The sequence below is a fragment of the Heterocephalus glaber genome, unplaced genomic scaffold (genome assembly GCF_053883595.1).
Source record: "Heterocephalus glaber isolate CG9 unplaced genomic scaffold, H.glaber_assembly_v1.0 deba00001504, whole genome shotgun sequence".
NCBI classification, from domain to species: domain Eukaryota; kingdom Metazoa; phylum Chordata; class Mammalia; order Rodentia; family Bathyergidae; genus Heterocephalus; species Heterocephalus glaber.
This window is the reverse complement of record NW_028258324.1, coordinates 29,348,991-29,372,503: the sequence shown is the minus strand read 5'-3', so window position 1 is coordinate 29,372,503 and position 23,513 is coordinate 29,348,991. Positions and strand designations below refer to the sequence as shown.

The following is a 23,513-nucleotide window of genomic DNA, read 5'->3' as shown; positions in this document are numbered from 1 at the left end:
TTTAAGTAATATAAGTGTACAGAGGGCTTGCATATGCAATTATATTTAAGGAACTTGAAGATCTGTGGATTCTGATATCCATGGGGATTCTGAAACCAATTCCTCAAAAACTCTGAGAACCACTGTACGCAGTCTTTGAACTTTACACACCTTCCCCTTAGGGGATTCCAAAGGGATCTACGAACTGCCACATGCAATAACATATAACAACACTGTAAGCCTTCTAAAAGTATCTCTTGAAAACAGGAGGCCTAGTTTGTTTTTATTTTCATAAACCCCCCAAAAATGATTATTTGTCCAATGTCAAAATGAAAAGATGAAACTTTGTTTGGCAGCCTTTTAAATTGTATTTTCATGACTTATGTCAGCTATATTAACAGTGAAGTTTTTAAAATTACTGTATCACAATTATGGTACACCTATTCTCAGCAAAATCACAAGACGGGAGAGTGGTTTTAAAGTGAGAAAAAGACCTGGCTTCAACCCAGTGTGCCTGCTCATAATGTATGTAAATTTAGGAGTAGGCTGACTTCTCTGAGTCTCCGTGTCCTCATCACTATGAAGAGGATGATGATTTGTATCTCCTCAGTCCATAATTGTTATCATCATTACCAGTTTGTTTTTCCTTACCTACCCCTTTTCAGAAAGTAACGTAAGCTGGTAATGCCTCACAAGAAGATGCTCAGATATGACATCTTACTTTGCTCCTTCTATCTTGTTCTGAAGATTTTCCTCCATGTTCTGTAAAGAGTGCTTAATCGTTATCCTATTATCAGGGGCCACCTCCTCCACACATCATGCCTGGCCATTCAGTATACAAAGACTTCCTTCTTTGAATTTCCTTCCTTCTTTTAGCTTCCCCCTTTGGTGCTTGATTATATAGTTCTCTGCAATGTTAACTCTTCATGCCTTTTTTCCCAATTCAATTATGTGTCAAAGGAGGTGAGAAACTAAGTGAGCCTACTTTGGATCTTCCTCTCCCAACATATTAGGATCTTTTGACTTTAACGAGGCCTCCAAATACGTTTGTTAACTGATTACCTACCAGAGCACAATATATGAATTGATTCTTCTATGGCCTTATTGTTAACATGATAAAATAAGTTTTTAAAGGAAAAGATCTCAGCAGTCAGTAAACTTTATTACTGAAAAGCAGACATAATATTCTTCTTCCTAAATTAATTACGCCCAATACAATACTTGCATTTAAAATCCCAATCCTCAGAACTGTATTCAGCAAATGTAGTCCCCCAGAAAGCTTTACGTAGAATTCTATGTGGGTTATATGTTTTTCAATAGTATCAATTTTTGTTCTGTACTTTTCAAATTATCTTTTAGAAAGGTCATGCAATGACTCCAAAATTCTATACCTGGGTTAGAGATTTTCTTGTACTCCCTCTTGTTCACATTTGCTCTGTTCATCAAATCTCTTAATGTCATTAAGGTGAGGTATTTAAGACCAAATGCCACTAAATTGACAATGTAGTTTTTTTCCTGAATGTCACAGCAATGGAATTCAAAGTAGTGGTTCAAAGTAATCTGGAGTAAATTTGTCTACTTAACATTAGTTCAATGATGCAATAATAGAGGTCAAGAATTTCTAATTCTATTAATGTTTAACCTGTATCACTTAAAAATGAACATTTTCTAAGCATTACCTTGATATGACAAAATATATCTTCAACATACCTTTGTAGCACAAGGCAATAACAAGACTAAAAAAAGTCTAATATAAAAAAAGCCAGGTACTAAATGTGGCTTTTACATAATACTAACAACAAAAAACTCAAAATAAAGTACTATTAACATTATCCTCTAACTCTATACAAATATGTTCTATTTAAGACATATAAATTGTGTAGTTTCTACATTACTTTTCATGGATATAGAAAATCTAAATAAATAATAACTGACAAATATTTATAAATAGAATATTTTTCTTTAAATTATCTATTTCATGCAAATTTCTGTATATATATATATATATAAAATACAACATAATCTATCACTGCTCTGACATTTTCTTCTTAAACTATATTAAGCCATTTATAAAAAATATAAGAATTTTAAATACAAAGGTCTACAATAAAGCTTTCTATTTAAAATAAAACTATCCTCCTAACTCCAGGTAAACATTAACCATGTGTAAGTGCTTGTTTATTCTCATATGTAAATTGTTCCTTTTTTAAAGAGTGACTGATTATTAAGGATTTTATTTCCATGAAAAAGAATACCACAGTTATACTGATACTTTCCCTAAAATAGCAAGGTCTGAGCTGTATAAACGTCAGTCACATTGAGCACATTGCAAACTCATTTTATCATGTATCTATCTCCCACCTTGTTTATCACCAAGGATAGGTTACAGTCGTTGTGTGCAGGCTTTAGTAAGAGACTAGAACTGCCTGGTTGATATTGAGACATTTCTCAGCAAATAATAATGTACCCCAAAAGATGAAATCGTGTTTACTTTAGAATAATGTGGGAAAAAGAATTTGGTGACCTTTTATAATTCATCAGATCCTGTGCTTTTAAAATAATTGACACAGGTAGGAAATGTTTCAAGAATTTGATGTATGCTATCTATTTAATCAAGTTATAATTCGTAATAAGACATAATGTTGTATTTTTCTCTTACCGACATTTAAAAAGATAATTACTCTAACAGAGCTCTGAAACCATAATAAAATGATCAAGGACAATAAAAGTTTTAAGTAAGGAATTTTTGAATGATGAGAGGTTTTAAAAATTATTTGTTTAAAATCATTGATAATACTCTCATAGCTTTATTATTTGTATCCAATCAATTGCCACATCCTATAGGCACTAAGATAATCACATTTCCCTTTTTTATTCCTGCGTCATTCCCCTCACTTAGTCCTATAGTCTATTCTGAACAACCACAATCTCTCCTTCCCATAGATGTCCTATCCCTGTCCAGTTAAATGTCACTAAAATATAATTCCTGTAAAGCTACTTCCCAAACCAAATGTCTTTTCTATTGTTAGTAAACTTACTGATATGCTCCTCAATAAGACCAGGCTCCCGTTCCCATGTGATTCTTCATTTCTCCTTACCCTGTCAAGGTCCCCTTCGTACCTTTTCTCTCTATGCTCTTACTTTTTTCTCATTCTTCCAGAGTTTCCCCAAGTGCTACAGAATATTGGCCTCTTCTAAAGCCCAGATAACTGTGGTCTCAAATTCCTGTAGGGGCCCAACAAAACTATTTTTTTCAATCTGTATTTATTCTTTTATGTAAGAGCATGGGTTCTAAAACTGGACTACCTTGATTAAACTCCTTGTTGTGCTACTTACAAGTTAACTGGATGTATCCACGCTCAAGTCTTCCTGTTTGGGAATCCAGAATATTAGTATTACTCATCCTACGAAGTTGTTCTGAGGAACACATTAATTAATTCCAGCCTAACACATAAAGTGCTAAAAAAAATGTTAGTAATCGTTACAACAACTACTTTCTTCACTATTCTCTATATATCACTGGAGACAAGACAAAATAATTGGATAAACCCAGTTTTCACAGTGAAATAATTAAAAAATCAATTCTCTTAGTTCTGTAAATGACCAAAGAAATTTCAGTCATGTTATTTAACCATTAAGATAAAGATAATAAGGCCTATTTTATAGCTATAGAAAATTTTAAATAATATTTTATAAAGAAATGTATAGCATTTAAATGTATAGCATTTATTAAAATGTTATTTTAATAATTATTATTTATATGTTTATTATTCCACAGTATCAAAACCAAGACATGGTAAATGTCTTTTCCTAAGATTTATTGGTCCTGTCTGTTGAGAAATAGACAAAAATGCGGTAAATATGTAAATATAAAACAATGGTAATATCTATCTCACCTCTTACATTTACAAGACAGTTGTACTTTTAAAACATGTCCTCCCCTAAATACTGGACTTTCAAAACAAATTTAGATACACTGCTTACAGGACCTGCTACATTTTTTCTCAACTTGGTTTTAAAAAGAAACAAAAATGTAATAAACACAGCTATCAGTGATTGGGCATTTGGTAGGAGAATACTAAGCTGCAAGTCCAGCCAACAGCTCAGAGCTCTTCCCATCAATTTTCCCCACAGAGTAAGCCCAATTCTCTCCTATTCTTTATATCAGTCACTTCACTTGACTACTTTCTGGCTCTCTTTCTACTAGGATAAGACTGTCCCATCCATCCACATGGAGTGCTAAAATATCACCTTAAGAGTAATTCTTTTCTTGTAATCAGACAAGACAGAAGCAAATAAAATCATTTTTATTATCAAGAACACTGATTAGATATATGACCAAATCTTTTGTTCAAGATAAACTGTGAATAGCATGTATGTAAATTCCAATACTGAGTTCAGGAAATGTCTTTGATAATTTTCCCAATATGAATTTGAACAACTTAAGGCCTCATTTTGGCATCCTTTGCTGTTCAACATAGTCCATACTTCAGATGTGCGTAAATTATTATAAAAGTCTTTCACTGTTGTTTTCTCATGTTCCCACGTTTTTTAATTTTCTGGAAGAGTCCAGTCACAACCCCTGTAGACAGATGCCATTACTAAAGTACAGAAATTACTGACAACGTGCTCTTTCACACAATAGCTTCTTAAAATATTTTGTGAAAACCCACAAAATTTTATTCATACTTGTCTTACCCGTATCTAAAATCTTCAGCTACCAATTCCATTTATTTGCATCACTTTTCTTCTACTAAAGTCATGATAAATTAGATACTCTGGCTGTTTGTGATTAAAATCGCCATTTCTTTCTTTGTTGTTTATTACGTATTTTACATTTCTTTTCCGAAATGAAATCATTGTTTTCTTTGGTATGTTTTGGTACTATTTCTGATGCTGAACTTACTAGATTTCTGGCATATGTTAAAGTTTTCATAATAACCTAGGTAGTTTATTTCCAATCTAGCTTTCTCTTTCACAAATTCTTTACATTCGTTGTTTGCCTCAGTTAACCATTTTGGCTTTCTAATGCATCTGTAATTATTCAGTGGCTGAAAAGCTGTTATTTTATCATACTCTTTAACACTAATGACAAACAATTTTCTAGAGTAGGTCATTTGGAAATCAAATTTTTTCTACAGAAAATAACTTTATAACATGTATGAAAAACCTGTTTATATATTACCTATATTCGTAAACATATGTACATTCAAAAACATCACTGAATAGATTAATACTGCTTTAACTTTTGGTAAATTTGAGAAATAAAGCATACATTAGGCTTCCCATCATTTATTTATTTCAGGAATGTTCCTTTCTTATACATACGTTGGTCAGAGCTGTGCTAACACTTAGCTTTTCCTTATCAGAACTTCTGTACCATGTTACCTAGCCTTTGCTTATGAAATATACTTTCGATTTTACAGTTACTTTCAAAACTTTTATTTCCCCTAGCAGTCTGTCATTTCTTTGAGGAGAAAGCATATGTTAGTTAAATGAAGTAGAATTCCATGACCATGGCATTTTGCTGCAATCAACTTTGCAAGATAAATTAATATATCAAACCAGCCTTGTAATATTTATTTCATAGGCTTAATCTTGTCTCCATAATACAAGTTCAGTTTTACCTACTAGCTTTCAAGCTTTAAAATATAAGAAAACTTAAGTAAGTCTCAAATATGAATTTTTCTTCTTTCCTTTGAAGGAAGAAATCTCTTCATTTTGTGAATTTCTAACTAAAAAGCGAATAAAATGGAGCAGACATGTGTGAACTCAATAGTGGTCTCCAACTTTCATATTTTCAACAATTTTTTAAGAATATAATGGTAATTTAGTATCTAGATTTGAATAAATTGATAGTGCTTTGAGGAAGGTGATATAATCATGCATTCATTCACATTCAGATTGTATCTTCCCATCCCATAGGAACTTATTCTTAAAGTATCTTTATCATCTATGAATTACCACATCAGACACATAAAAGATATGCTCTCAGCTTCTTAAAATAATGTCAAAGATGTAACATGAACTCCCCAGGTACATTACTCGAACCATGATACTATTTCAGAACAACATCTTTATCTTTTTGAAACAACAGGTCTATCTCTGTTGAAATGTAACTTCCTGCCCTAGGCAATATGGCATTCAATCCATATTTTTAAAATTTTTGATTTTATGAGAAAATAAGTAAAATTTCATAACAAAATAATGAGAATAAGTGTATCATTATTTTCTAAGTAGTTACTCAGAGTATAAGACACAATCCAAAAAAGATTCTTGCAAAAAAGAAACAAATAATAATACAAAACTTTCTTTTCTACTAAAGTAGTATAAATGAAACTAATTAGCACACATATGAAAATATTTTTTAAACAACAGAATATGTGATTTGGGGATTTGGGGGAGTTACTGGACTTCTCCCTTCTTCCTATTTAACTTTCTTCTATTTTGCTTTTTGTGTATATTTTTTAACAGAATTTAATCACAGAATCCTAGAGTAACATCTCAAAAAGTGCAAAACACTTGCCTAATATCTAATATAAATCTTCTGAAGATTCTTTACTTTTATGGACTTCACAGGCCGATGACAAAACACCTCTCTAAATTCATTAATAATTATCCGAAGAGATGTACTGAATTTTTAATAAAGTTAATAATATGTACAAAACTATAATCATGTACTGTATTTGCTAGATTTTCAAGGATATAAGCTGTAATGTTTATATAAATGCATATTTCTGTAATATGTAAAACAGTCTACTAAAACCAGCTTCCCTAACTCAAATTTTAAAAAATGTCTATAGACATTTAATGCCATATGTCAGTAACTATTCTTGAATCCTCTGCTTTTCAATTGATAATTCTCTAACCATTAGTGAATATGCTCCATTACTCATCAGAAATGATATTCCAAGTTAACAGAAATCATTCTTCCCTTCATATTCCCCATACTGTAACCCCAAGAGGGACTACCAGAGTGAAAGACAGATTCGAGATACCCTTACCCCAGTAGGAACTCTTTTTGAGGATCTATATAGAATTTGTCCCCCTCCCTTTAAAGACTCAACTACATTCATCTTGTAATTTTGACACCTTTCAAGAAAATAATATTAAGCATGCTTATATGGCTACAGAATAACCACATTTTTTGGCTTAACACTCACTGTGCAAGCCAAAATGTACTTCGGTTATGAAAATATCTGAAAGGAATGTTTCTAGGACTTATGCCATTAAGCTTTGTTTACCAGTCAGATGCTTTCTCAAGAATGTGTTCAAATTATAAAGACTTCTGCATACAGAAATTCTTCAAAGCCCATAAAATTATCACAGAAACATCTTTTTTTTTTACCTTTCCTAATATTAAAGATAATACCTTGTTCCCTGCAGGTAAAAATCTTTCATTTCTGTGAATCTTTTATTAAATTCAGTTAGGAGTTTGTTTGGATATATTGGGTATTGTTATTTTCTAAGGAAGTAAAGTCATAGCAAAGTAAAATATATATTAAGTATTTGAAGATAACTGCTATTTACTGAAAATTCTATTTTAAAATAAATTTTAGTGACTTGTTTATGTTTGGTAACTTCAGGACAATGATAACTACACTGTCTCTAAAATGTTCCTAAGTAGCAATCATACCCTCTTCTGGCCTTTGGGAGGTGTTAAGACTCATCCTCCTAATTATAAGGCTTTTCTCTGTTATTACTACCTCATCATTAAATCACTAAACTAAATAGTAGTTTTGTGGAAATAAAAATAGATGTAAGGTGTTTTTTTCCCCTCAGACTTTGGTTACAATGAATAGAAGAGACAAAGTATTCCAAAGTACAATAAAATTTTTTATCTTGTAAAAACAAGTCAATTTTATTGTGTTTTGACCAGCAAACTGTAACTTTTCATGAAGAATATTGTATCTCTGCTTTATTCTAGAACACTAATGTAAGCCACATGTGGCATTTTAAGTTTTGTGGTTCTCATTATAAAAAAATTAACAAGATTTTAAATTAAAATGAAATTAATACTACCTTCAATTGTAATCAACAATCAAACATTATCCTTAAAACATATAATCAATATAAAATTATTAATCAGGTGCTTTACATTCTCTGAATCAACTTTTCTAATTCCAGAATGCATTTAATATAGCAAATCTCAATCTAAGATAGCCATATTTCAAATTTTCAGCAGATATATGTGGCTAGTGGCTACTACACTGGACAGCACATTCTGGATTTTCAAATATATGAAGCTTTTTGGCCAACAAGACCAGACAATTTAAACTCTTCCTGTGTAACATCTTCAATGAACATATTTCACTTCCATCCTCCACCCTGACCCTCCTGTCTACTGCCCATTCTAATATCTTTCTATGAGAACACAGAAAACTCAATCTCCTACCCTTTTTCAGTTTCTTCCAAACAGGGGATGCTTTCTATTCACCAACTAGAAAGCCAGGAGGTACAGAAAGGCTATTCTCCATTTCCATAAATAGATATATCAAATATAGGCCTAATGTATGGTGACACTGATGAATTCAAGGGCAATTTTTTGCTTACAAAGAAAATAGGAAATTTTATATAATAAACTAACATACTTTCTCAATAAGAAGGACAATTTACTCTTTTTGTCCTCCAAGGAGAAAACATGCTATAATCTCTTCTTGTTCTGGAACAGAACTTAAGTGTTTCATTTCATAGGAATTCTGTGCCCAAAGGAAGAACAGAATGTTGGAATAAAATTTAATGAATTCAACTCCGAGTCTAAGTTTGCCTCAAATGTGTAAGAGTAAACACAAGCAGTAATATCTCAAATCATGTAACACTTTGGTTTCTCTTTTGGCATGACTGCATACAGAAGCACACTAGATGTGAATCTACACACAAATTTGTTCTTGGTTATCTGGGAAAAAAATTAAATGAGGCACATGTGAGGTTTTTCTGAGTCTCCTAGCAATAATAAAACCTGATTATTATGTCTTAAGTGACAGCATAATTATAGACAGATGAACAGGTTTTCTGGCACTGACCTAACCTGTTCTCTAAAATACAAAAGGCAACTTTTGTATTTCTTAGTGAGGAAACCCCGCATTAAACAAAGAAAACTAAAAATTATGTCTACATTTTGAAAGAAGACCTAACAACACAGTGATAAAAAAGAAAACGTAACTCCCACGCCAATACACAAAACATGAAAATTGGAAAGCAGTAGGCCAACTAAAAAATAGACTTAAACTGCAGCTTTCACCAACTTTCAGAACGCATGTGAAATACATGTGACAGCAACGTGCTTTCTGAGGCTACAAAATAACTTAATTCAGTGTCTTTGGGTATCCCTCTACATCTAAGATATTGTTTGAAATAAATATTCTTAAAATGAAATTTACATTTCTTGAATTTTCATTTTAACTTGCTTGGGTGACAGTATTTTATCTCAAAAGTAAGACAAGGGAAACATCAGCACTCTTAGTAACTCACAGAGAGTTAATGTGTAGAGGATCACTTATGCTGGTATAGAACAGTTATGGACTAAATACCATCTTTGTACAGACAGACACTGTGTTCAGACCCAGGAGAGGGGAACGTTGTGTCCACTGGTGTAGTATTTCAAAGCACATTGCAGAGGGCCTTCAAATCCACAGGCATTAATTATGACTTCTCTTTCAGTGTATTAATTTGTTTAAGAAATTCCTCAGAGCATAGCGGGCTTTACTATTCCTTGGCTATAGTTTGTGCCTGTGTTGGGGGGCGCACAAGGTAAAGACAGTGACAATAACCTTTCTGGCAGCTTCTTACTCCATGTTAATCCCAAGGAGGCATAATGCACCGAAATACACCTCAGAGTCCCAGCAGCAGTCGCAGTCTCCGGGCCCGAGACAAGAGCACAATTAGGCTCCTATCAACACCCTAGAGTTGTTAAGTGCTGTGAGGGAGTGAGGAAGGCATAAGCTCCACCATATACCTGCTCGTATTACAGGCTCCGGAATCAAAGTATTCTCACATGACACATTACTACCAATAACAGATTCCGGCTCCGTTTAAAAAAAAAAAAAAAAGTGGGTGGAGGGAAGCTACATATTTGCCCTGCTTTTGTCTAAAAACCAGAATCCAAGTAGTAACTACTTTTCATTCTTTTCAACCTTTCATGAAAGCAATTCAATGAACCAACTGCAGCTCCACCCAAGAAGCCCCTATACTTACTTTTCTTAGTTTTTGAGTGACGCACTACAAAACGATGGGGGGAAACAGGAGGGGGGGGGAGAGCAACAGCCTCTTCGGCAGGGCGTCTTCCGCCCGGTAAACTTGGCAAAAACCAAACTGGACTGAAATACAGCACTCTCCATATAAGGCAGCCCAGCTAAACATGTCATGCGTAATTTATGGGTAGCAAGCAGAGAATTAACCTCTGCATGCACATATTTGGCCCAGATGAAACCCAGGCTGGCTGGCAGCCCCCGCGAGAGGGATGCGGACGCGGCGGCGAGGACCCGAGCGCTGCCCTCGAGGGACCCTCCGCAGACAAAGGTCACGGCCCGGCTCGCCGGTACCCGACAAGCACCTGTTCCCCCACCCTCTCCTGGGGCTCTCCCTGCCCGGCCGAGGACTGGCAGCGCTGACAGCGCCCTCGGAGCCCGCGCCGCAGACGCCCGGCCCGGCCGCGAGGGGGGCGCAGCCCGCACCCATCCGGCCGCCCGCGCTTCCTCCCGCGGCCCCCACGGTCGGAACAATGCGGCGCGCCGGAGCGGCCCCGAAACTGTGCAAACGGAAACTTACCTCACATGTTTTTTTCAGAGGCAGCCCGACTGTCGACCGAGTGCCCAAGGCATTGTGGGAGTCATGATTCCAAGATGCCCGCGATGGAAAACGCAACTTGTCAGGCCCTCGTCACGGGAGCATGGTGAGTGCCCCAACTCATTCAGCTGCAGTGAAAAGACTGTTGCGCGTCTCCGTGCAGCCTCTTATCGCAGAGCTCTGGTTTCCGCTGCGCCGCGCGGCCCCTCCCCCGCCCGCCCAGCCCCACCAGGAAGCCCGGGGCGGACTCGTCGAGCTGCAGGACGCGCGCGACACCCCAAAAGCGCGCCTCAACTTTCCACCCGCGCCCTCCCGCGCCCGCCCCGGCTGCGGCTCGCCCCTCGCCCGCACAGAGTCTGCCAGGGCACAGGCTGGGCATCGCCGCTCGCCCGCCGGCGCCGAGATTAGGGGGCGCCACGCCGGCGCCGGCCACGGGCATCCCCGCAGCTCCGGTTGGTATCTTCCAGCTCAGACATTAACACTGTAACCGCGCACACGGGGCGGCGGGACCCGCTCTCCAGCTCCTGCTCCAGGGGCTTGTCTGGGGACGCCGCCTTCCTTCTGAAAGAGGCTATGGGATGGGGCTTTGCAAGCGAACCGTCAAGGTTAGATGGAAGGTTAGAGTCAGAGGAGGCTAGAACCTTAGGATCTGATGGGGCTGCTAACTGAAAATGCATCACACAGTACTTGAACCTGGAGGGCTAACGGGCGGGAAAACATCTGTAGGAAGGCCAGTGTGTACTGTCCACAGTCTTAGAATTCTTCGGTGAAACTGTCACGCAAGCACAAACACATAGCAGCTTTCCCGTCGAATTTGTAAATGATATTTGTAACTCAAAAGCCCTGTATTTCCAACTCTGCAGTGTATGATTTATAAAAACCAAAACTCTCTTTTAAAATAAAATGACATTTTCTGAAATATTGAAATGTTTCGAAGCGCTCAAGTCATTTATCACGGAGTGGGGGGGGGGGAGGTCGTCACAACCCCAAGTCATAATTCACTGGGTGCTAGAAGATGTCATTTGGCTTCACTTTGAATGGAAAAAGTCCCGGACTTCTGTGAAGTGAAAAAGTTTTGGAGATTTGGGGCCAGGATTTCCTTTGAATTTCAGGAATTTTAATAACTTGCTGAAGGATAATTCTAACCAGGAACATTTGTTCCACGTTTTGAACATAATTTGCTGGGCTGTGTTGAAGAGGCTGTGGGCCAGCTTAAGGAGAGGGGAAAACATCAGGGAAGGTGCTAAAGTACAAAAGTATCTTCCAGAGGCAGTAATAGCAGACTTGAGTTCTTGACCCTTGGCTAGATCCTCAAAACACAGTTAATACTGTGTACCGATCTCTTCCAGAGCAAAGGACTGAATTAACTAAATGGTGCTACTTCTCAGTGTTAATCATTAAAAAGTGACCAAGTACCTGCTCAGTAGAAGCAAAGTGAAAGGACCCTGACATTTTCTCAGAGAAGAGGGTACTTCCTGTCAATTAGCAACTGCCCCAAGCCATGAGGAGTTCTTTTCTTATCTAGCTTTCATTTTGACAATTACATCAAATGCCTCTTATACCAGACATGCAAGTATGAGTGGAAAGTAAACCCAAGAGGGCCCTGAGGAGAGGCAAGGAATGTTTCTTGGTCGATTTTCATTTAACTGGTGCCCTGAAAGGCATGTAGAAGGTAGCAAGATAAAGGAGTATAGTCCAGGTAGAATGAAGAAAACAGCAGAGGATATGCAGGGGAACTACCAGCCTTGCTGTGTGGAGTGAGAAGAGGGCAAGTGCGGGACAGTGGAAGGAGAGGCTCAAAGGAAGTCTGTATTAACCCAGACAGTCTCAACATTTCACTTAATACAGCAAAGGCAATAGATGGAGTCTGGACTCGCATTGTGACAAAACCCTGTGGCAGCAGCTTATAGGGCGAATGGTCGATTTGGGGTGGGATGGGTGTGGACACACTGGAAAAGTGACTCATGTGGAGAATGAGGAAAGGAGTCTTGGGAGACTCCCAAGGCCCTGGCTTAGTCCACTGGAATGTTTGCTGCTTGCCTTTCAATTTCTTCAGTTTGTCTCCTATTCTCTATGACAACAGAGGCCTGACCTGACAACAGAGCCTCTTGGGCCACCTTTGCATCTGCCAGAAGGTTGGTGCCACGTGTGGCCTCTCCTCAAAATGCTGCATAAACTGCTAACAACGAATCTTGGATTTAGGGCTTAATTTTCAGTTGATTTCAGACTCCTATAGATTTCCAATTTAAAGCTATGTGGTTTTTTTTCATGAGGTAAAGAACATGGTGAAAAACAGGACTTTTTGCTATAACATGGTGAAATACAGGACTTTGAACATATATGTGGCAAAGAGGGGAAATGATTTTTGTACTTCAGCTCTGCAGAAGTGGGGAAACTTCTGGGAACAAAAGAGAAATTGAAACTGAGACAAATGTTCTGCTCTATCAGATGGAACACAAACAAATATAAGAAAGACCCTTGAATGTCAGAAACAGAATCAACATTCTAGGAAATGACAAGAAAGAGAAAAAAGTGTTATTTTACTTTAGATAAAGAGAGAAGGAATGGTTAAGAAAACTCATAAAACAATGGTCAATCTAGAATTCAAAAAATTAGTCAAAATAAATTGGGATATGAAACTACGTTGTCATTGGGTAAACCTTATCCATCATCACTGATAATATTATACTGTGAATAATGACATTTAAAATGTTGAAGCACTATAGCAAACCACCAGATCATATGTTAAAAATAGTAAATCATATTGCCAGCTTTCAACTACCAGTGGCATCCTAACCACAATTCAAATTGTGGAAATTACTAAAAAAAATCATTATAGTGATAAAAAGTTAATAGTTCCGCATTTAGAATACCATTACTATTTCCTCAGTGCCAGGAGAGCATTATGATTTCTCTCACTCTATGAAGTCTAGTTATGGTCCACAGGCTCATGAGTAAGTACATCCACAAGTACAGAAAGAAAGTCATTTGTGAGTGGAAAGGGAAATTATAGAAAACAATTTCAGTTGTAGTAAAACTACATTTTTATATAAAGGAAAGAGCGTTCACTGCAGGTTCTTGAAATATTTCAGTCCATTGGAGTCTTAATTATACCAATGTCTCCCAATGGAAATAAAGGAATATATGGTTTTTAGAGATAAAATCAACTCGCTGTTTACAATAATGTAGATAAAGGAAATGGTAGCATTTATCTTTTAGTCAAATGGAAGTCTTTAAGGCACCCATGTGAGTGTGTATGGGAATTGCATCTTTCTTGTCCTATCTACCACAGTCACAGTACAGTAACCTCTCACTGCCAACCAAATATAATTTGCTTTTCTGTTCCCTTCTCCCAAATCATCTAAATGAAAATATCCCAAGGAAGATATTTTGAAATGGAAATATGAAAAGGTCTTGAATCATTCAGCCAAGAATGCTATTCATATTGTATCAGGATAAAACTGATTGCAAGATAATGTTAAAACAGAAATCCAGTCTCAAGTCCCTTGCTTCCTTATCATACTTAAATATAGATGGTTAAGAGAAAAAACTTCCAGAAATCAATAAAACATTGCAAACATTCTTTCGTGGAAAATCAGTTTTAAGTACATACATTAAATGTATCTACATTATATTTCACAGCAGGGTTAGGGGCAAGAGGAGATCCTCTTTTGTAGCCTGAATTCAAATGTGTTTAGCTGCCTGAATAAGAATAGTTGATAAAACTACATGAGTTTAGTTTTTGTTTAAAGACCTTTACATATTTCATGCACAAAGTAAGATCTTCAATGATACTCTTTATTTAAATATAAACAATATATATATTCTATTATATATCATGTATGCATGTTACAAGATACACTGTGCTATATATAACACATACACCTGTTATTATGGTATACATTTTGACATCAAGGTGAAAGTATTATATAAATTAATATATTTGCCTTTCAAATGCTTATACCAATTAAAACAAATTAAAATATTAAATCCTTTGTGCATTTCTCAAGCTATTTTTCCAAGAAATTGAATTTAAATCTTGACTATTATTATTTAGGGATCTGGCACTAGAGAGATAGAAAGCAAATACATCTTGGAATTGAGAGTTTAAAACCATAGAACATTAGTAGTGAGTGGAAGATTGGAGGCCCTGTTCCCTCTAAGGTTGGAATAGTGTTATAGTAGGGACTTAGTCCTATGGTACAGCAGAACTGGCATCTATATCTTCTGACTTTTACAGGCATTTGTTTTTCTTGCTTTTTTCTTAAAGACAATGTGGACAATCAGAAGTCTTGATACAGATCTAACAGTTTCCTAAGTGTAAGGTGAGGAGAAGCTGCTTTAGATTTCTAGGAGGATGTCTCCTCTCTCCTTACTTTTTTGTGTTTTTTTCTTCCCAAATTCCCATCCTTCTTTTCTTATCTCTATACAGAAAACACTTTTGTCACAGACTTTATTCATTCTGCAGATATTTACTGAGAATCAGCCATAGCTAAGTCCCATTCTAGGTCCTGTGATCGTGGAAATGAACACAGACAAGTCCCTTCTCTCACAGGTCTGCATTGTCCTAGGGAGAGCCAATCAGTAAACAAGTAAAGAATAAAAAGATGAACAAATGGAGTGACTTCATATGGAGATAAGCAGTTTGATGTAAAATAAACCAGGTTGATAGAATGGGGAGAGAAGTTATGTGTTAAATGGGATAGACAAATATGGGGCAGCCATATGCAGGTAGACTCCTCTTTGACGTGAGAAATGTCTAGAAAAAGCATTCAGGACAAGAAGAACAGCAGGCCAAGAGGCCTGGGCTCCCTGTAACACTGGAGGTACAGTAATGTGCAAAAACTAATGGATTCTCTAACCTCAAGAAACTTACAGTGCAGCAAGAGAAACAATGAATCTTAACCTGATCACATTCAGAGTATGATCATGACACTCTGAGTCAATGGGAACCATTGCAATCCTTGCATGGTTATATTAGAGATGTGGGTGGTGGAAGAATAGCACCTGATCCAAATTTGCTGCTGAGTGGAGGCCAATAGTCTAATCTCAGAACAGAATGAAGGAAGTGCCACACTGCTAGGAGTAAGATCAAACCAAGAGTGCCCCTGACCAGCAGGCCCAGCAACAGAAAGTGATTTGGGTGAAAACTCTTAGCAATGGCGTACAGCAAATGTTAGTGTCTTACGTCTCAAGATTTCACGAGGACACTATAGCTTGAAGGAAATGAAATATATAGTATTCCCATGAGTATGACTTATTTCTTATTTAAGATCAACATCATATTGAAAATTAAAAATTTCTTAGGATGAAATACTTTTCCTAACAATGAGTAGTGTTTCTAGGTCCCAGGTAGTCACTACTAACAACGACACTGTTTCCCTCTAGGCATTTCCACTGCATTTGTTTTATACATAGTTAATAATGCACTAAATGTGCAATTTTTTTGTTCTGTTTCTTTTAAATGTAATTTTTTAACGCAACCTTATAAAATAAGTGACACCCTCCATTATAATTTTCATTTTTCATATGAAGTAACAGACGCTGGACCATTGAGGCTTGACTAAAGCCTCATAGTTAATGAGGTCAAGCCTCCTGACCCACAGTGCTCCACAGCCTGTACCCCAAAATTCTGAGTTAATTTGTCTGATGTGTAATATATTTCTAAATGCTAAGACGTAAATGTGCCTCCTGGGGATTGGTATTAAGGAAAAGAAAATATGTAATAGTAGTCTTTTAGAAAATAAAATGTATGCAAAAATAAACGTAAAACAGGTAGCTGAAAGGTCAAAGTAGATATTTATCTATTTTTACCTATGACATAATTACATGCAATATTGTGAAACACTTCCTATGATCTCATATAATTGTGCATTGCAGTTTAGTTTAAAATTTCCTTGTAATCTTTAAAAATACTAGCTAATAGTAAACATAACAGTGTAATTGTTTTATGTATGCTAGTCCAAACACTTCTACATATTAACTGTGTTCTGTGTAGGAAACCAAGTCCGAAAAATATGGTCATTGCTTTATTTATTTTTAAAGACAAACATTTTAAAATGCCAATAGCAGGGTTGATTTTTCTTTTCCTAAATATCTACTATGCCTCCCCTCCTCCCTCCCCTCTCTTCTCTCTCCTCTCCTCTCCCTTCTCTCTTCTCTCCTTTACATTGTGTGAGTTCTTTCTTTAGATCCTTGATTGGGTTTTCTCATTCTTTCTTTCCTTACAAGGTCCCAAACTACCTTCAAACTATATCTCAAGACATAACCTAAAGCGACTTTGAATAAGAATGGCATTTGTCATATTAATGAATGGTCAGAGTTTCATGTACGTATCTTTTTCTTCCCTTTCGTCTTTGCCTTTTTCAACATTGTGGGAACTGAGAGCACACTGGTAAATTAATTTCAATAACTTAGGCATCAGTACACTGGATATTATTTCTTAATTCATTTAACAAGTATGTATTGAGCACTGACAATCTGCCAAGAGCTGTGCTTGGCACTAGAGATGCAGACATTATTTAGTCTTCCTCAAGGTGTTCACAGTGGAGTGTAGCTGTAGGGGGACACGACAGGAAACAGTTGGGAATGGGTATAGCAAATGAAACAATTCAGTTAAATTCAACAAGCCCTGTGTGCTTACCATGTGCCAAGCAGATGGCAAGAAGGCTAGAGCTGGGCAAGATCTTTCTCCACACGGACTCCCAAGCAGCTGGCAAGTGGTAAAATTACCCAGCACATGTTAACAGCTTCATGGCAGAAAGAAAAAGTCACGAAAGGCCTTAGACAACCAACTTGATCTGATGAACACTTTAAATAAATCATTGCCCCAGAAATGTAAGGAGAAAATTTGTTTTTCAGTTTTTTCAGGCTGCTTTAAACCTTCCTTGCACCACCTCAGTGAGTCCCAGGAGACCTTGCTACTTTGTCTCCTTGCTGCCGCTAGACACAAATCCTCAACTAGGTGATAGGCGATTATCTGATTAAAGTCATTCACACTAAAGAGAGAATGAGGCTTAATCCTCCAAGAGTGTTTGCTTTGACAAAGGATAGCTTGTTAACCCTAATGAACTGCTAATTGGCAGAGCTTGGAGTTCTCTGGGGTAGGATCCCTCCTTTTCACCTTCCCAGACTCCCTACCCCTACTTCCTTCCCTTTCTCTTTCCCCTCCAGAAATGAATGCTGAATGGAACTTGGTGAGATCAGAAATGTTAGAGACTAATTTCACACATTCTCTTTGAACCCTCACAAGAGGTATATGAGGTGATAATTATGCTTCAAATGAGGAGGCTGTGGTTCTTAAGCCCAGGCTCCATTTCAGATCAATAGACTGTAACATAGACCAATTAAATCAATTTCTGGGAGTGGCACCTACATATTTTTTTTTAAAGCCCCTTAGATGTTTCCAACATGCAGCCAAGTTTGCTTACTATTGCTGAGCTAGAATTTAGAAAATGGAAATTACACAGAATTGGTGGCAATCCTTTGACCTGGTTCATTTTGCCAGTTGGCGAGTAAAGCTTACTTGGCTCAATGGGAACAGTGTTATCTGAAGGAAAATCTGTCCCAAATAGAGTTAGGTTTGGATAAGCAAGTGTTCATATGCTTCCAAAATGTGGGTGTCAGCATAGTTATGGGAGGCTAAGTTGGAGGAGCAAGAATACATTTTTGCCTTGCACCTGGTTGGAAACAGTGATACTTAGGCAACCAGAATATGTTCCACTTTATGCCAGGTAAACAGGAGAGCTCTGTGGATTTGAAAACAAACTAGGCAGTTAAGATCACACAGAGATAATCCTACTTATTCTAAAAATGATTAAATTGCTGCTTGCTTAAAATTTCATATTTCTCTTGCTAAGAAATTGTAATTATGAACATCCCCTGAGATGATGCCAGAGCCTCTAAGAGATGAGGTGTGTCCTGGGCCACTTCCTTTGTGTGTGTATTCAAATGAAGAAATATCAAAAAAATAGTTTTGCGGAGTTTTTTATATTTTATAAATTCATTCAACAACTTCAAGAAGTTAAATCATAAACAGGAACAAATTAACAGGACATTTCTCCAAATTTCATTTGAAGTTTAATGATGGATGTCTTAATTTATGCTTTTGAGTCCTTGCCATTAGCCCAGATGACCCTTGTGGCCCCACTGGATGTTTCTGAATGCCTCCATTTCTGCGATGAGCTTAGCAATGAGTAACTGCTGACAGGGCTTGATCCCATCTAGCCTTCCCAGTAATGAATGCATTTTTAGACAATGTGGAGCATTCTTCCACTTTTACAAACTTTTCTGGCCATAGCTTACCAGATACTGCTGCATTTTCACTCTAAACCTTCCTGTCAACTTTCCTATCCAGTCTACAAATAGTCACTGAGCACCTGGCATAGTTGTGGCCCTTCCTAGAGTCTGAGGATATAAGGTGAGTAAGACTAGACCAGAAGCCTCATGAAATGTACAGTCTAGCAAGAACAAAGAAGATGAAATAGTAAACTATGACCAGTTAAATAAATAAGTGTGTGAAATAAAACAGAAGAATAAGAGTGTATAACTGGTGACTCTAAACAGATAGACAATTATCTTGTTTTCTGATTGCTCATTTTTTCCTTTGAATTCAAATGTGTAGACTTACAGCTATATGAGAGTCATCAAAGAACTTAAACTCCACATCTACATGGCCTGAATTCCTCTTCTTTTGTGAGGACAGAATACTGTTACAGGTTTCATGAAGCAGTGACTTTATTTCTGTGAGGTAGCAGGTCCCATCCTTGTCCTCCTAAAGGCAAGGCTGGAAGTCTGTGACTGATTACTACTATGCCCTTGCTGTGTTCCTTGGTGTTACTTTCACTCACTCCCGGGGCTTAATCTTTTAAAGCTATGAGTTCTGCAGACAAAGCCAGCTTTTCTTTGATATTTTCAAGGAGTATAACATGTCATATTTTGAATTAATATTAGAAAAATAATGAGGATCCAATTTTATTATCTTTTGTTTTGTTAAAGGCTCTTTAAAAAATCTTTTTTCTTGGAAGTTAGGTTATTTTATTTTGTTCCTGGATATAAAATAATGTGTGCTTATTTTAAATAGTGTATCCTGTGTCTATAATGGGAGTTTATTGAATCTGTCCAAGGTAGCACTGTAAAGATGTTTATGTGTGATTATTGCAGACTAGCAGGAGAGCAATAGTCTATAACTTCCACCCACATGCTCACTTCCATATACAGTGTAACGTCCTTCTCTGGATTCAGACTCCCATGCTCCTGCAAAAACACTTTTCTCTTTGTCATTTAGTCTTTACAATTAAGTAAAGAAAAATTTTAACTGTATGAAAGAACTTGGCCACTCTGTGTCTCTCTCTTTAAGGAGTTCTATCTCTCTAAAGATAGATTAAAATGTAGACATAGGATAGTTTTTTCCCCCCTTGGGAAGTCTTTGAATTCCACTTATCCTTAAAAAGTTCTGGTAGGTCTGTCTCAGAGAAGCCATAAGTAATTTGTTAAGGTCCTTAAATACCAAGCACTCCGTGCAGGCACTGGGAGATGTTAACTTTAGTAGATTAGTTTTGAACTTGTGGGAAAGGCAATATTTGGCACCAATATCCAGTTCATAAAAGGCAGCAAAAAATAATTATTAGGAAGAAGAAGCACAATGATGAAAAGTGGTGTAGCTTTGGATACTTTGCTTACCATGATGGGAGAAGCAGCTAGCTGAGGTTACTCTATTTCATTTATGACTAAATTACTGCATGACTAAGAGGAGAACACTGTCTACTATGGGGTTATTGGGAACAGGTATACACATGCCAAAAATGACACATGGGCCTATTCCCACTGGCAAGAGTCACTACTCCTCCTTTGTTCTCTGCCTTTATCCTGGGCTGCTCTTGGCAATAGGACAAAGCCACACCTCTTCCCCCAGCTTGATGCAATTCGTTAAAATTTTTAGAAGAATCAAGTCAGAAAAAAGTGGAGTGTTATTTAAAAAGTATCCATTCTGTCCTGGACTTTCATTCCTGTGTAATAAAGACTAGGCTTCAGAGACTGCTTATTACTAGGCATGGGAATTTTGGACAATCTCTTGAAGTCTCAGTTACTTGTCAACTTCAAATGTCTACTTCATGAAATTATGATAATGAATAACTTCATGAGAATTGCCCTTATATAGATTAGGCCCTTAATAAATTACAGCTATTATTATTATTTTGAATGAATGACAATTATTTTTAAGAATATATTTTTAAAATATATTTTAAAATAATAAACTCCTGTTGAATTTGCACTCTCTTCAAAATGTGAAGATTCAAATCAAATCACAAATTTAAAGAAATATATAGCTATTTTCCTACAAAATAACAGAGAACCTCACCATTTTTTTTTTACTAAATAGGTAGGATATAATTAAAAGAGAGTCCAACATTGTCCCTGGAAGGATAGACAGGCACTTTAGATACGTCACACTTAATTGGCTAGTTGGTACGGTTTTCTATTTTCCAACTTTCCTCACCCACTTTACAAGGAAAAACATGAGAAAGACAAAACCAACCAAGCCATGCAAAAAGCATCTGCCATTTGAAAGCAGACTATTTGGTGAACAATTGCATGAAAACTGCTTCCTTTAGAGACATACTTTTTAAAAGTATTGTTTTAACCATGTCAGGGATATTGGCACAAGATGGAAAATTTAGTTGTCTGCTTGCTTCTTTTAAGTAACACAAGTCAAAGACTTGCTCAGAATTCTAAAGGGAGAAAATAATGATTATGTGTTGCTAAGTGCTGGTTAGTAGCAAGTGCTTGGGCCACAGGACTGGTGACATCACCCACAGAAAGAAGAACATTTACACTTTTGAAAGGCATTCTTTTCCAACATGATGGTCACCAATAAGAAGAACAAAGACAAGGTGGAAGGAGAGGCCTCTTGGCTCTGGAGAAGGCATCCTTAGCATCCACTTCTGGAGGGCAATTATCAGCCCCTTTTAACTAAATAAAGTCAAGCCTCAATCCATGAGCTCTTTCTGCTTTCTTTCCTGAATCTAGTTCATGTCAACAAACATGTGTTACTTTTTTTCAAACTTAATTATTTTTAAAATTTCCATATAAAGTTATATGTATTTGTCCTATATAACAAAATGTCTTCAAGTATGGTATATATGCATCATAGAATAATTAAATCTAGCTAATTGACAAATGCATTACCTCACTTAGTTATCATTTTTGTAGTGAGTACACTTAATATTCACTCTCTTGGCATTATCACCTTACAAATGTTAAAATGGCTATAATAAAAAAGAAAAAAGGTAGCAATTTTTGCCAAAGATGTGGAAAGGAGTCCTTGCACACTTGATGAGAATGTAAAGTGATACAATCCTCAGAAAAATAAAAATATAATTACCATATGATCCAGCAACCCCACTATTGGATATACAGCCAAAGGAGGTGAAATCAGAATGTTAAAGGGATTATTTGCACTCCTATGTTCACTGCTGCATTATTTCATAGCCAAGATATGAAATCAGCCTCAGCGTCCATGAACAGATGAAGGGTCAGACAAAGTATGTATTATTCTTATGGCAGAAAATCTAATGCTTTTATACTTTTAAACACTTTTCTTGATTTATCCCCCCAGGCCAGGAAATGGCTTACTATTTCATAATGTCCTCTAATACACATTGTAGATATTCATAGGTCTATTTTCTCCCACACATGCTCTTAGAAACCACACACTATAACATATCCTGCAATAATTCTATAGTGTAGAGTATCATCTTCGGTGCATATTTACATGATAGGACAGAACTCATTGCTCAACTAATACATAGATGATTGTGTCCCCTCCATACCAGTAGCACAATAATGGTCATACTTTAGCATAATCAGGAGCACTCAAAGCTGAACTTGTAGAACCTGAACCATGTTTGCCTTATTTCATGATTCTGCCCCTTCCCATTTCACCCATGGTCATACTTACAGCACACACCCAGTTTGAGGCCAGCTAGCAGGTTTTGTCTTTGTTTTTGTTTTTGCCAGTCTTTGCCTAAAACCAAAATTAGAAGAATCCATATTTGTTATCATTATTTTTTTCTACTATGGATGGGGAGGACATTTGTCCTTATGGTGCCTACTTAACAGATATTGTCTGTTTATTCAATTTTTTTATATGTCATTTTCACTAAGCTATTCTATATTTCCTATATTCCCTATATTCCTTTTCCAAGTCATATTCTTTAAATGTTCTACCCTCCAAAAGAAGATGTGTTCAACTAAGTCTGGGATTTAAAAATTAGTATTTTATATCATTTAGAGCTCTTAGGATAATTTTTTAAATCAGAGAAAATTTATAATTACTATGGAAATTGGCAGAATAAATTATTTCTATTTATAAGAGAAATAGGCTGATATTGCCAGAGGCCTGAGAGTCACTGGTATTCTTCTAGGAAGAATAATAAAGGGCACATCTGTTGTTTCTGGAGGCTGAAGAACAGCCTTTTATTTCATATAGGTGCAGAGATTAAAGTTCATGATGACCCCATTAGCAGATATCAGTGTGTATACTTTCACATGACCATAATCAGGGTCAATTATTCCACAGCAATTTTGCTGAAAATACTTAGTTGACAAATTTAAATAATATTTGAGCCCTTTTCACTTGTGTCCAATCTGACCTACTGTAGAGATGAAAAGGTGAGAAAATGTCGTTAACCTTTGAAGGTAAACCTGCTTTATCTGAAATTTATCTTATATAATAATTAATCTCCTAA

General features: G+C 36.5%; 1 protein-coding gene and 1 pseudogene across 18 annotated transcripts in view; one reads left to right on the top strand and one right to left on the bottom strand.

Moving 5' to 3' along the window:
* Positions 1 to 23,513, bottom strand: part of Mbnl1 (muscleblind like splicing regulator 1) — a 198,643-nt gene that overhangs the window by 164,904 nt on the left and 10,226 nt on the right. For 6 of the 18 annotated variants that reach the window (XM_004834469.4, XM_004834471.4, XM_004834474.4 and 3 more), the window contains exon 1: positions 10,747 to 10,932. The exons of 2 other annotated variants lie outside the window; for them this stretch is intronic. The gene's annotated coding sequence lies outside the window, so the exon portion shown is untranslated. Of the gene's footprint in view, positions 1 to 10,173; positions 10,198 to 10,746; positions 10,933 to 22,723; positions 22,790 to 23,513 lie in introns of those variants that run through there. 10 more of the 18 variants (XM_087186374.1, XM_087186378.1, XM_021253296.2 and 7 more) reach the window with 4 other exon arrangements.
* LOC147825290 (uncharacterized) lies at positions 10,335 to 11,691 on the top strand (annotated as a pseudogene).